This window comes from Antrostomus carolinensis, unplaced genomic scaffold, assembly GCF_000700745.2.
Source record: "Antrostomus carolinensis isolate BGI_N321 unplaced genomic scaffold, ASM70074v2 scaffold2367, whole genome shotgun sequence".
NCBI classification, from domain to species: Eukaryota; Metazoa; Chordata; class Aves; order Caprimulgiformes; family Caprimulgidae; genus Antrostomus; species Antrostomus carolinensis.
In genome coordinates, this window is record NW_010325129.1 from 11144 (window position 1) to 24815 (window position 13672).

Below are 13672 nucleotides of genomic sequence, written 5' to 3' on the forward strand. Positions count from 1 at the left end.
AAGTTTACTGAATTCCACCTGAAATAAGAGAAAAACTGCTCTTTCAATTCCTGGATTCTAGGTTAAGAGTGGGCAGGTTTAGTTCTAGACATTTTTGAGATAAGGATATTTCGAGTATCTCATTAATAGTTTTACTTACAAAAAGAGTATACATGTCTGGGACTTCCCTGGAAATATTTTTATGGGCAGAGGTTGAGGTTTTTCAGATTTTGTCCAAGATTTCTAGACCTAGATATGTCCAGATTGGGCTCCTGCATTGTCCATGTCATCTGCCTATCAACTATGTGCATTAATTTTTCACATTTCCTGAAAAGTATCACAGTGTTCCATATTCACAGTATTCACAGCTGTGTATACTAAGTGAGTAAACTTTTTCTTGACCATGACATCTGGGAAATCCTGCTTTCTTCTCTCTGTCTTGACAGAGAGATGACATTCCAGTTCTTCTTTTTGTTTTACACAGGAGGGAAGGAGGCCCTTTAGTAGCTCTATTTTATTCACCTCAGCATCATTCACATCTTTGAAGCTTCTCTCACCCACAGTACATACAGTGTTGAGTAGTGGCTGTCTTGGTTACCATAGCCTGTATACACAGGAAAAATTAGAAAGACTTGGAAAAGTACAGAAAAAAAGAGTAAAAAATATTATTTGGAAAAAAGTATTTTTAGAATAAAATTGTTCATCCACAGTACAATTTTGGAATATATAAATGTAACTTAATAAAGAAACAATTCCTGCCTTCACAGTCAAGTTTCTGCTGCAGAACTTGGAAGCTGCATAAGGCACATGTTGGCCTATAGCCCTAGGACAGAATTCCCAACACAGACATACCCCCATCCTTGCGTACGCACAGGAGTCCACCACCTCCAGTCTTCATCCAGTTTTTAGGGAGGATCTCTGGGGAATACAAGATTCACACTGGAAATTAACCTTGCCTCATTTGTGTAATTAGCAGTCAGGTCAAAGGAAACAAGATTGAGTCACTCTCCTATAAAATAAAAATGTATTTTTTATAAATTAGGGATAGAATGCAAGCTCTCAGACTGGTGGTACAAAACCTAACTTGACTATAGAACACGTGGATTCAAACACTTAGTCTGAATAAACTCAAAAACCAGCTCTCTAATAAGGTCTGAAACAGAGAAGTGTTGCACAATTCGGATTAGCATTTTTCACCTAACATCTGTATACAAGATGTGGGACTAACACTGGTCTCAGTTCAAGCTTCTGCACATAAAGATGTGCTGTCTTCACTAGCCACTAAACTCAGCAGAGCTTCAAAATGACTTACAGAATTTTCTTTGCAAGACTATCACCCCCAAGCATTGTACAGGAATCTTGGGCAACAAACTAAGGTATCAGGATTTCACTACTGGTGTAGCATTTAAGGCTTATTCGTGATCCATCCAAGAACTTGTTGGATACAAGAAGAATAGGAATTAGGTTACACGTTCACAGGTTTGAGAGACTGAAATCACAGAAGTAAACATCACAATGAGAGATGCCTGTAGGCCACCAACTAAGCATTATCAAATACACATTTACACTAAGCTTTTGCTTCAGTTCCCAGCATTTAATGAATGTAGCAGAGAAGTGCACACAAAACACTCTGTTCTGCTCAATCTCTTATTTTGAAATGCATCTTAATTGCACAGCCCTATTCTTTCATCATATATCCAAGGAGAATTGTCATAACAGCGGACACTGCAAACACCCATCTTCACTTCCTGCATTATGGACATTGTGGAAATGAGTTAAATGGTGTTTAGGGTTATCAAGCCAGTTTCCAACAAAAAGGTACCCTGTTCATCTCATTTTATACTTTCCAGAGTTCATTCTTATGAAAAATCATAAACTAGTTGGCATCTTCAATACCCATTGGTGTCTTCAGGTCAAAAGAGGACAATGGAAGGTATCACAGGTAAGTTTCATGTTGTTATATCCATTTGGGGGTTTTATCCTCCCAGGCTGTCAAGTCAGAAGCCTTTGCTGGCATTGTATGATTGGTTTGGGGCTTCTTGTGGGGGTTTTTTTGGTTGGTTGTCTTTTTGGTCTTCTGTTTTTTTTAACTAAGAGAGATGAAACATTATTCTATTACAAACCAAATGTTTTTAGCCAGCCATAGTAGGAGGCAGCTGCCTTTGTCACTAAGCAATTTCCTTCTTATAATAAAGGGAAAATCACTGCTGAAGAAAGCACTGAGGTGCTGACATGTTGCAAGTAGAGACTAACTCTGTGTCTGTGGAATTTTCTGAGGAAGGAGTGTATATAACTCACCCTCTCTGGCAACTAAGGAGCTCAGTTCTGTAACTCTCTACTACTGATCTCAGTATCCTGGCGTCCTATATTTATTGCACATATGCATTAGAACCGTATTATGTAAGTAATTTAACTATATGGACCAAAATAACACCTGTTTTCAGGGAAAACTTTGTAACAGTCTATTTCAACAAACTAATCTATAGGTTCTGTATCCATGTGTGCTGAGCATGACCAATTAAAATACTTTTCTATCCCACCCACTAATGCAAATCAATTTAATTGCAATCTGCCAGACTATGCAAGTAAACAGAACCGTGAGGTGCAGAGGATAACAAAGAAACCACAAGAGTGTAAGACAACCACTAGATTCCAGATGGGATTGAACAGTTCATAGACACACAGAATTGCAGACACAAGATCCAGAACTCAACTCTGTAAATCAAGATTATTTTTGTGAGGTACTGGTAAGACTGAAAGCGTACGCTTAAATACAGGATATCAAATAGGTTTCTGTCTGCACAGAGAAGTAATCACACATGTCCTAAAGCTGACAGCTTCAGCGGCAAGTGGTACTGCAAATGAAGACAAAAATAACTTCAAACATTTTCAGATCTGCACTGATTATTAATTTATGTTGTTCATCTGAATAACATAACTTTTGAAGTTGACATCTGAAATCCAAATAAACTATCTAGGTTAGATTAGAGATGTGCATCAGGGAACTTTATTGCAATGTAGAATTTGTACATTGTACAATATTCAGGTTTAAACCTTCCTCCCTAACAAAAAAAAAAATCTTCTGAAGAGTTCAGGGTTTTTATTGTGAGACTGTTTCCCAGGTAACAGTGAATTCTCATTTACATACCACTGCTGACAATTAACTTATTGACAAAAATCCAACACATTTTAACAAAATAGCTTGACAACACTTTAGAATCTTCTCCTGGGAGTGTGTATTTTCAATTCCAAATGAACATCTGACTCATTCCCATGAGCTGCAGAGTCACACATTAGTTTAAGCCCTCTTTGTATGCTTATGCAATTGTCCAACTCTGTGAATATCCATAAAGTATTTCTAGAATACATTCAAGAGGTTAAGAACTACTGAGAAATAACTAGGTTTTTACTAAACCATGGGTTATCCTAAATAAAGTAAAATATGCTAGCTGATAAGGAAGAGTAAAAAAATAATCATTATCTAGTATTTAATGATCACAGGTATCTTTGTACTTTAGATTTATGAAAGTATTTATATCCACATTCACCAAGGTAGAAAAACTAAGGAGAACATGATATTTGACTAAACATACTGCAGTGAGGTCAGATCTAAAGAAAGGCTTCACTATCTAAGATGGGATCAGAATGATCTTGGACATCTCAGTTCTTAAGATTAAGAGCTCCTGACACGACTACGGTTTTGCTCCCGCTAACAGCTACAGTTTTTTCAGCCCTCATAGTGCTGCTTATGCTCAGCCTACCCAGAATCCAGAATGCAAGCCTGACACCAGTAGGGATTTTAATTAGCTTCAAAGCTGCAAAACCTACCTCATGCTTTCAGATCAAACTTGACATATGAAGCCAACAAAGCTATTAGTGCCCTTTAAAATGGCATAATCCATGCCTGGGATGTTTATGGAGCACCTCCTGTGGCACAGAATCAGGGTCACTCTCCTGGACATGTGGGACCCATTTTCATTTCCTCCTCTGCCCAAGAACATTATTATCCTGGGAAGAATCTTCAACCACCATGGTAGTCAGGGTCTGCCATCTGTACATCATTGTTCTGACAATACAGCCTCCACTTCCTTACCATAGCTGTTCCTCTCAGATTTTTTTCTTCACAATAAAAGTTGATCTGTCTTGAGAAAAGTCAGAAATTTGTAACCTTGGTGTTGGGTGTATCTTGACTAGCTTTAGTTATTGAAAAGTCAGCCTGCTCTTCCTAGCTCTTCTCTGAACTGCTTGTATGTTCAGTGGAAGGAAAGGGACTTCCTCAAGGCAAATAATTCCATCCTCAGAGCGTTATGGACTGCACTGTGGAAACGCTGCCTGCTATCCCACTGAAACAGAGAAAGAGACTACAGAAGAATACCTAGATTTTAGACGGCCATTGTTAGATAAAACAAATATTACTTCAAACAACTAACAAACTTGCCCAGCAGTCTGGAGAAAGTAGTCTTGGACTCTCCATGTCTGGTCTTATAAACATTTCCAAATTTTAATGTAAATAGTCATGTATTGTGTAGAGAGCTTGTGTACATTGAGAGAGAGAGAGATCCAGTTACCGTACTCAGAACCAGATATCTAGAGTTTAGACATGCAACGATTTACTGTATGACCTAATGTTTGTGCCCTAAGGTAATACTATTTCCCATAGCAGGTTCACAAATGCCATGTGATTCTCTTTGGTACCACCAACATGGGATGCTCTTTAAGGTTTCACTCCCTCTAGAGACTCTGTGGTGATGAGGCACAAGTAAATCTGCAGTTCAAGTTCTGGATGTGAAGCACTCTGTTCTTCAGCCAGTTGTGCTTCTCTCATCATTGGACACGTTCAGATACATGAGTGCTGAATAAGAACGAGGCATAGCACTCCAGACTCATTTTGTGTCACTCCTACATACTTGGCTAAGACAGGAAGCATTACTAGTTTATCCATCCCATTTGTTCCAGTAAAGTCCTTCATTTTGCCTCAGGTACCTAAATAGTTTGGGATTTTTGTTGTTGGGGAGGGGTTGGTTGGTTGTTTTGGGCTTGGAGGTGCGTGGATTTGGGGTTTGTTTGTTTGTTTGCTTAGATAAGAAGCTTAAGAAAAGAAAAAACAAGAAAAGACAACTGTAGCAGAGCACAGCATCTGTTGGTTCACATGGAAAAGCTGCTGCCAGGCCCAGCTAGGCTTTCTGCTACAATTACTGACTGACATGAACAAACAAAACCTGCTGATTTAGGCTAAAAGTCACATACCAAGTATCACCTGGTCACGTATCAGCTATGTTCCCTGTATTTTTTAATCCCTTTCATCTTGCATTATATTGCTAAAGATTCAAAGCAAATGAATTAATCAGGAATATAATATTTAATCACATTTAAAATTTATTTAGCCACTGTGCTTATGAAAAGATTTTATTTAATAGGTTTATTTCCTCTGCATTACTGCAAAGTTAATGTTTTATTTTAATAGGATTATTTTTATATCAACAATTCCATCAAATGTGTTTTACTTTACTGGGCATCTGTCCAAGATCCCAGATAACTGACCTCTAAAAAGTGACCTACATACTTAACCATTGTGCCCATTCATACAGAACACTAATTGACTCATATTTTCTATTTGATCTATACAAAATTTCTCTTGTGCAATCATATAAAGAATTCTAAATTAGTTATTTTTTTCTGTATATGAAGATTTTTCCAACAGTAATTCAGACAGATAAAATTGCCCCATACCCTAACCAGAAAATAAGTTTATGTTGACACTGCTAATCCCATTTTCCTCTGTCCTAAATACAGTCTTTATGTTATGAAACTTGAGAGCACAGCTTCGATAATTTTATTATACAGGTGCCCTTCTTACTGGGAGGAAGCTTTTCCTACCTTCAAATTTGAACATATGCCTTTATTTTACCTTAGTACACTTGAAACAGCTCTTTACCACCTCTGTAGCCATTCCCTTAGTGTGAAGTGTGTATGAAAAAGCATAACAAATTCCATTGCAAAAGGTGGAAGCTGATGACCTTTCTAGAGAAAAATTCAAACTTGAACATGGTTACCTAGAGGCAAGCAGGTCAAACTCTGGTACAAGAGCCACCACTTCGAGAGAAGACTTTGAAAAACAAACTAAAAGGAGCTGACAGAAAGGGATTCTTGCAGAAATGAAAATAACTTGTTCAACCTCCCTTATACTTGGTTTTGGGCAAATGTCCAGTAGAGAGCAGAGGTTCTGCTGTCGGTCATTTATTAAGGAGATCTGGTACAAGTGTGCCACAAGGAGATGGCTCTGACCCCAGGCCTGCAGATACTGCAGTGCATATTTACAAGTTGTTTCTCCTCTCCCCTCACAGGTTTTCAAGTTGGACAGTGAGACCTCTGCTGTTAGTAAAGCAAAAGAGCTCAGCTGTGTTATAAAGGAAAATCTATTTCTGATCCCCAGAGTGGTTAATGGCACATGCAGAAGCCCTAAGCAGAAGCCCTAAGCAGAAGCCCTAAGCATTTCCAGGGCTAAAATATTGCCTAAAGAAATGTAGCATTTCCTTCTTTCATTCTAGAAAGCAGGGGAAGGGGGGTGGTGGTGGGCAGGCACTGGAAACAGAATGGTTTTGTCTGTGAAACCAACCAATCTACTCAAACAGCAAGAGCTAATGTCAAATATCATTTGAGTGTAACATTTCTAACCTCAGGAATGCACCAATCTGGGGAAGAGAGACACAACCAGATCTAGAACAAGGGGAAATGGGTTTAAACTGAAAGAGGGTAGGTTTAGATTAGATATTAGGAAGAAATCTTTACTGTGAGGGTGGTGAGACACTGGAACAGGTTGCCCAAGGAAGTTGTGGATGCCCCCTCCCTGGAAGTGTTCAAGGCCAGGTTGGATGAGGCTTTGAGCAACCTGGTCTAGTGGAAGGTGTCCCTGGTCATGGCAGGGGGGTTGGAACTAGATGATCTTTAAGGTCCCTTCCAACCCAAACCATTCTATGATTCTAACATCAGCCTAACCAGCTACGCTGAAAACAGCTGGGACAGCAAATCAACTTTATAAGCTCTGTAGTCATACACAACAGTGAAAGTGGATACCAATCTTCTTACCGCTGTCTCAGTTGCAACACAGACTTTAAGAACAGCTTTAAACTGTGACCAAGTTAACATTACTTTTATGAATGGGAAATTGCATGGTATTAATAACTCATTTAAATGTTAATTAAATTATTTAAATATTTAAATGAATCTCTTACTCAGTAACAACAATTCTGAAACTATCTATCTTTTCATTTTTCATAGAACAGGCCCATTAACTTACCACATGAAAATTCATTTGTTGTTTTAGATCTTGAGATCCCATTTCATGTATTTGGCTAATTCTCTTGAATGAGAAATTCTGTTTAGGAGCTCAGTTCAGGCTTCATAGGAGCTATGGAAAAACACTACACTACACACTCCTGGATAAGCTATGCATACAGCAAGCCACTTGCAGATTGACTATAGGATGGAATACTATATATTTATGGTTGTAATGCAGAAGTGAGCAATTTATGAGAAAAGTTAAGTCTATCTAGCCTAAAAAATGGATTTTCTTCATCACTGTACCTTTATCTTTTCCCATTTTCTATATTTCCACTTCTTCTGCCCTCCCTCTTTCTATTTCCAAAATGATCTTTCCATATGCCTGGATTAAAATTGTGTTATTTCCTTTTCCCTTAACACCATTATGTTTCAAAAGATACCTAAGTTTATTATTATATTTCATTTTTGTAACTTAGAACTAGTAACTACTATGCTTCAATAGCAGTACTTGTAATACCATTTTTAAGCATTTAGATAAAATTCTATAATTATTAGAATTTATATAAATAAAGATTAAATAATTCTCATTTTGGCTGTCTTTAAATGAGACTATTGGTCAGGAAGACTATAAATTGAAAATCTGTGGGGTTTTTTTGCTAGGAAAAAATCTATCAAATTATAAATTCACTTATTACTAACTACATATTAATACAGGAACAGCAGGATAAACTAGATAGTGTTCTCAACAACCAGAGAACACATCTCCCTTTCCCCACCCCTGAATACAAGAAATTCTCTACTTCTGTAATATCCTCTGGCTGCTTAATCAGTTTGGAAATAAAGTGTAGACATTTATACTCCACAAGGTGTCACTCTAAAACAGCTGGAAAAAATAATGTCTTTGTTTCAAACTTAACCCCAAAGGTCAGAAATTACTAGCATTTCAAATTTCACAGAGCAAACTACCAGACTCTCTACTCAAAGCTACTACAACGTAACAGTAAAGGCAGTGGGTATTTTTTCTTGTAAACACTGTATTTCAAAACCAGTCTATTTTTCACTTCCTTGCCTAGCTGAAGTCTGCAAAATAGTAACTGTTTAAATCTGGGAAAGCATCGGGCAAGTATTTTATCAGAGTACATCCCTTCAGTCAACTACTGTTGCCTTAGCGTTGTGTGTTAGGTTGATCTAACCAACAGCTTAGGTCTGCAAGGCATTTAACCTTTTCAATAAAATACACTTTGTCTATAAACATATTTGCCTTTTAAATAAATGTGGTGCATTCCACAGAAATTTGAGCATCCCCAAAAAATACAAATAGTTGTCAGCAATAAAACCAATGAAACCTAATTTTCTATGGTTCACGTGCAATCAGTGAATTACTTCTCTGGATTCTGACAGGTGAGAATGCCAAGTAAGTTTTCTTGTACTTAACAAAGCTTACACTGTATCTTTTCCTTTAGTAAACCCATGCCTTCTTTGGTAACCACCTATTTTCATTATCTTTTGAGACATCTTTGACACATCTATCAACTTTAACTGACTTGACCATCAGGTTCAAAACATACTAGAAGAGATCAGACACAAACATGAGTGCCTAACTGTCATTTCACTGGAAATAAGATTAATATTTCAAGAAAATGAAAATCATCTGTAAGGAAGGACACAGAGGGAACACATCTGTTGGCATGAGGGAGACAGCTATAGGTGACAATTTACACAAGATACAGTAGAAACTGGAAACAATTTTGAAAAGTTAATACTTTTCATCAAGGAAAACACTCAGTATGCACTAAAGTTAAAAATGTGTTTGCACTTTTGTAACTTCTGTAAGAATTAATGGAAGCTAGAAATGGGATACTTTGCTGAAATTAAAAAAAAAGGAAAAAAAAAAGGATAACTACTTCAGAAGAAGCAGACTCTGTGTTCCAGACTGGTCCTGTTAAACAATTCTGCTGCAGCTTTTCCTTGGTATGAGCACAGCCACATTTAACAAAAACAACAACAAAAACAACCCTGCCAACAAGCCCCCCTCCCCAAATCATTAACATGAGACCATCAAAAGCCTTATTCAAGGCCATTTGGAAACTGTATTTTTGAAATCACTAAACAAAAACAATGACTTGGCTAGGTAACGAGACTTTTGAATTGTGACACTTTTACAGTTATAATTCCATTCACGAGATGTATTAATCACACTTGATTCCACTGATAGGGCTGTTAAAGTTGAGAGGAAAAACCTCAGCAGCTACCATAACAAAGAAACTTCCTTCACTGTTTTTTCCATTCAAGTCATACATAATACAATGAAGTTATTTTTTTCCTTAATCTACACACAGCATTCAGCTCTCACATTACCCTCTTTCTTTTTGAGACCGTGCATATACACAGCTTCTGCCTCACAACTGTGTCTAACAAGCAAGTTGCAATAAGGAAGCTCTGTCTCAGAAACAGGAAAAAAACAGAAACCTTAGAAAATGGACTAGAAAAGCTTCATTAGAGACAGAATAACAGCTTTGGTTTTCCTACCTGCCATTGCCAGTCTGCATGAGATGCTATCAAATTGCCCTAAAAATTAACTAACTCATTTTCTTCAGTCTTTAAGTTAAAAGCAAATACTAGAACTAAAACAACTTTTGCTGGAATACACATTGTTATCTCTGACCCAGAAGAGCCTCACGATGCCTTAAAAAAAAATGCCCTAACCAAGCTAAAAGCACTCCCCGTAAGAATATTTTACACAGGAATACTGACAACCAAAATGCAGCTACTTCTATCAGCTGCTTAACAGCTCAACCGCCAATACATTCTTGTCATGTACATACTGATGCACAAAACACTAAATGGACAACACAGAAAAAAAACTGTGGGCAAACCAGAAGCTGAGCAGACCCCTTTTGTTTTCTCTGAAGTGATACTTCATTCATAAAAAGATCACCCTGGATTTAGCTATCACGCTGATGTCTGCAGGATAACAGTACAGATCAACAATGATGTTTAATAAGAATGGAAGGAAACCCCAGAGAACCAAGCAGGAGACAACAGAGCTTGCAACTCCTTAGGACAGGATCAGTGCAGGCAGAAAAACTACAATTATTCTTACAAACAGAAAAATCCATGGGAACTAACAACAACAACAACAACAAAAATCCCTAAAGAAACCGAGCCCACACCTACGCACACAATACACTTATTTTAACCCATTTTTTCCCAAGTCACAACAGCTGAAGCTGTTTTAGACAGTCAAGAGACAGCTCTGTCTGGACAGCCTAGAGATTTCTCTTTGCAACTCTGCTCCCCACTCCATTTAGACAAGGACAAAAACAGCTATGACTCAAACCTGTACCTTAAGAGGAAGCTGACTATTACATTATTCATAGCCTACAACTCTAGGAGGTTGAAGGCATTTTTCAAGAGACCATTTCCCCTGAAATTCTGTTTGAAAAAAACCCATCCATGCAGTCTTGTGTACACTTTCCTGTACAGTAAAGGCAGATCCTCTACCTACCTGTCTCAAAGAAACTTGCAAACTGTTGTATAGTTTTAGCTTTGTACCATAAGGATGCAATTTTCTTACAGAAAGAAAAATCATAATTATTTCAGTCTTTTTTCTTACTGAAAATAACAAAATTCCTGACTGATAAATCAAAGCTTGGGCAATGCTCAAATTCTCTTGTAATAAATATACTTTTGAACACAGTATTGTTCTTAGTACAGAAATGTTAAATGAATCTGAGTTTTTTTCCTGTACCACGCCAAGTATTCTGCTTCACAAATCTGAACTGGAATCAGATTCTTGTGGAAACTGTATTTGTATCCAAAGCTCAGAGCTATGCTTTTATTAAAGAGCAGGTGCTTCCCAGCCTTGTCAAATGAGACTGTGACAGAGACGTTGAGTAAGATAATTAAGACTGAACACCTCTTTGGTTGCTATTTGTACATTCATCGAATCATAGAATGGTTCAGGTTGGAAGGGACCTTAAAAATCATCTAGTTCCAGCCCCGCTGCCATCAGCAGGGTCACCTTCCACTAGGCCAGGTTACTCAAAGCCTCATCCAACCTGGCTTTGAACACTTCCAGGGAGGAGGCATCCACAACTTCTCTGGGCAAACTGTTCCAGTGTTTCACCACCCTCACAATAAGGAGTTTCTTCCTAATATCTCATCTAAATCTACCCTCTTCCAGTTTAAAGCCATTTCCCCTTGTTCTGTCACTACCTGCTCTTGTAAAAAATCCCTCTCCAGCTTTCCTGTAGGTCCCTTCGAGTATTGGAAGGCCACTATAAGGTCTCCCCAGAGCCTTCTCTTTTCCAGGCTGAACAGCCCCAACTCTCTCATAGGAGAGGTGCTCCAGCCCTTGGATCATCCTCGTGGCCTCCTCTGGACTCACTCCAGTAGGTCCATGTCATTCTTAGCAACTTCTTTTTCTGGGAGTAGAAACAGCACCAAATTGTGGGAAAAGGCATTAAAACCAACAATACACACATGCTACAAGACAAACGGTGGGTTTTGATCTTGTGGTCGAGAAATTATTCTGAAAGAGGATTGAACCCAAGGCCCTGGTTCAACTGAGAACTGAAGTAGTAAAATAGGGACAGAGGGCAACTCCCGGTACTCACGTGAACCACAACAGCCACTGTGTTTCCTTAGGTACATGACTGACAGCCACATCACAGAAGTTTCAGAAAAATCAACAGTTAGTTTGCATGCTTGCAGTGTACAATTCTAGGTAATACTTTTAGGAAAAGAGATGGATCTATCATTTACACAAAGAATGAGACATGAAGAAACTCAAACGGACAGCTTTTCCAGTCATTGTCACTGAAGGAAATGCTTTGAGCTCAGTGTCTGATCCACTTGGTAATTCTCTGCAACCAGACTGGCCTTTGGAGGAATCAAAAGTAGTCACAAAGTGAAGAGACAAGACAAAATAGAGAAAGCAGTTTCCTCTCTCCCATCAAAATTTGACCTCAGGAAAATGATGAGTAACTGATTTTGATGAAAACCTTCAAATTTACCCTAAGAAGTTCAACACAGTCATTATACACTGACTCTTTCTTGGCCTCTAGAATATGGGTGCCATTATACAAGCACAGGCAGTTTCACCTGGACCATCAGGCAGCACAGCTCCCAAAATGCGTTATTGTCACTTCCCGAGAACTTTGACAGGAATTCAGACCTCAGTCAAATTTCATTTTTCTTCCATAAAGCCTAAGAAGTAATGATGAATAGTTCCAGGCATTTTCACTTTTTCTGCCCCTGGAGAGGAGCACTAGCAAGCACAGGACTTGCATGCACAAATGCAAGCTTGATGGACAGCAAATAGAAAAAAAAAATTCTCTTCTATATAGCACATAAGCATCTACTCTGGATTCCAGCGCTGACATACATTCAGAAACATGACACTGACGTAGAATAAAATGAGTCCCACAACTGATCTAAATGGGAGGGCTATAGTGACACTTTAAAGGGAAAAAAAACCCCCTGTTTTTTCTAACTCCCTTCCTAAGAAGAAAGACTGAATAGGATTTATTTTCCTTTATAAGCTAAACTAATTTGTATATCATAGCGCATAACCTACCTGTCACTTTAATCCTCTGATAAGCTGCTTGAACAGAGACCCAGGCTCCAGCAGTCTCATTTCACGTGACTATTTTAGTACCCATTATTAAATAATACCGATTGTATTTAGGTATGATTTCTCTGGCAGACCCTGGCTGTACACTGAGTTTTCCTTCCAAATCTTTGTTTAATCTCAGGGAAATCTCTCACAAAGCCTTCAATGTACATCTCTCAGACCAATTCAGAACTGGATTTATTGTTTTAAGAAGTAATTTTTACAGCAGTAATTTGACAACAAATTCTTGTCATTTGTGCAGACCTGCCTTTGCTCACTTTCAAATAAGTTATTTCCTTCACCACAAGATGCACCTTGGTTCTAATTTGCTGACTGTACATCTTAAATACTCTTATTCACCAACAAACCCATTCATTCTCACTTTAAAATACAGAAATGTGTGTTGCTAATTCTGTCAAAATTAATGCCATACCAAAAGGAACTACTGAGAAATACTGATTCTGTGAACTACTGAGAATGAAAGTATAATAGGCCAGAAACTTTTCTTTTTTTCCTAGTCTTAGTCTAAATGAGCCAGGTTTTGTGCTGCTGACCTTTCTGAAGCAGGATACTCTTCCCTGGTGCAGATAAACAGATCAAATGGAGTTTTTCAGAATGACCAAACATGCCAAGAGCTTAGCTCCCATTATTAACAAAGCACTCCCTCGCATAAGTAATTATTTAAATTAAAAATAAACATTAATCAAATGTTTTAAAAGTACTAGCAAAGACTGTATACTACATAGATGTGCAATAGACAAGGACTCCTCCTATTAAATTCACCACTACAGTTAG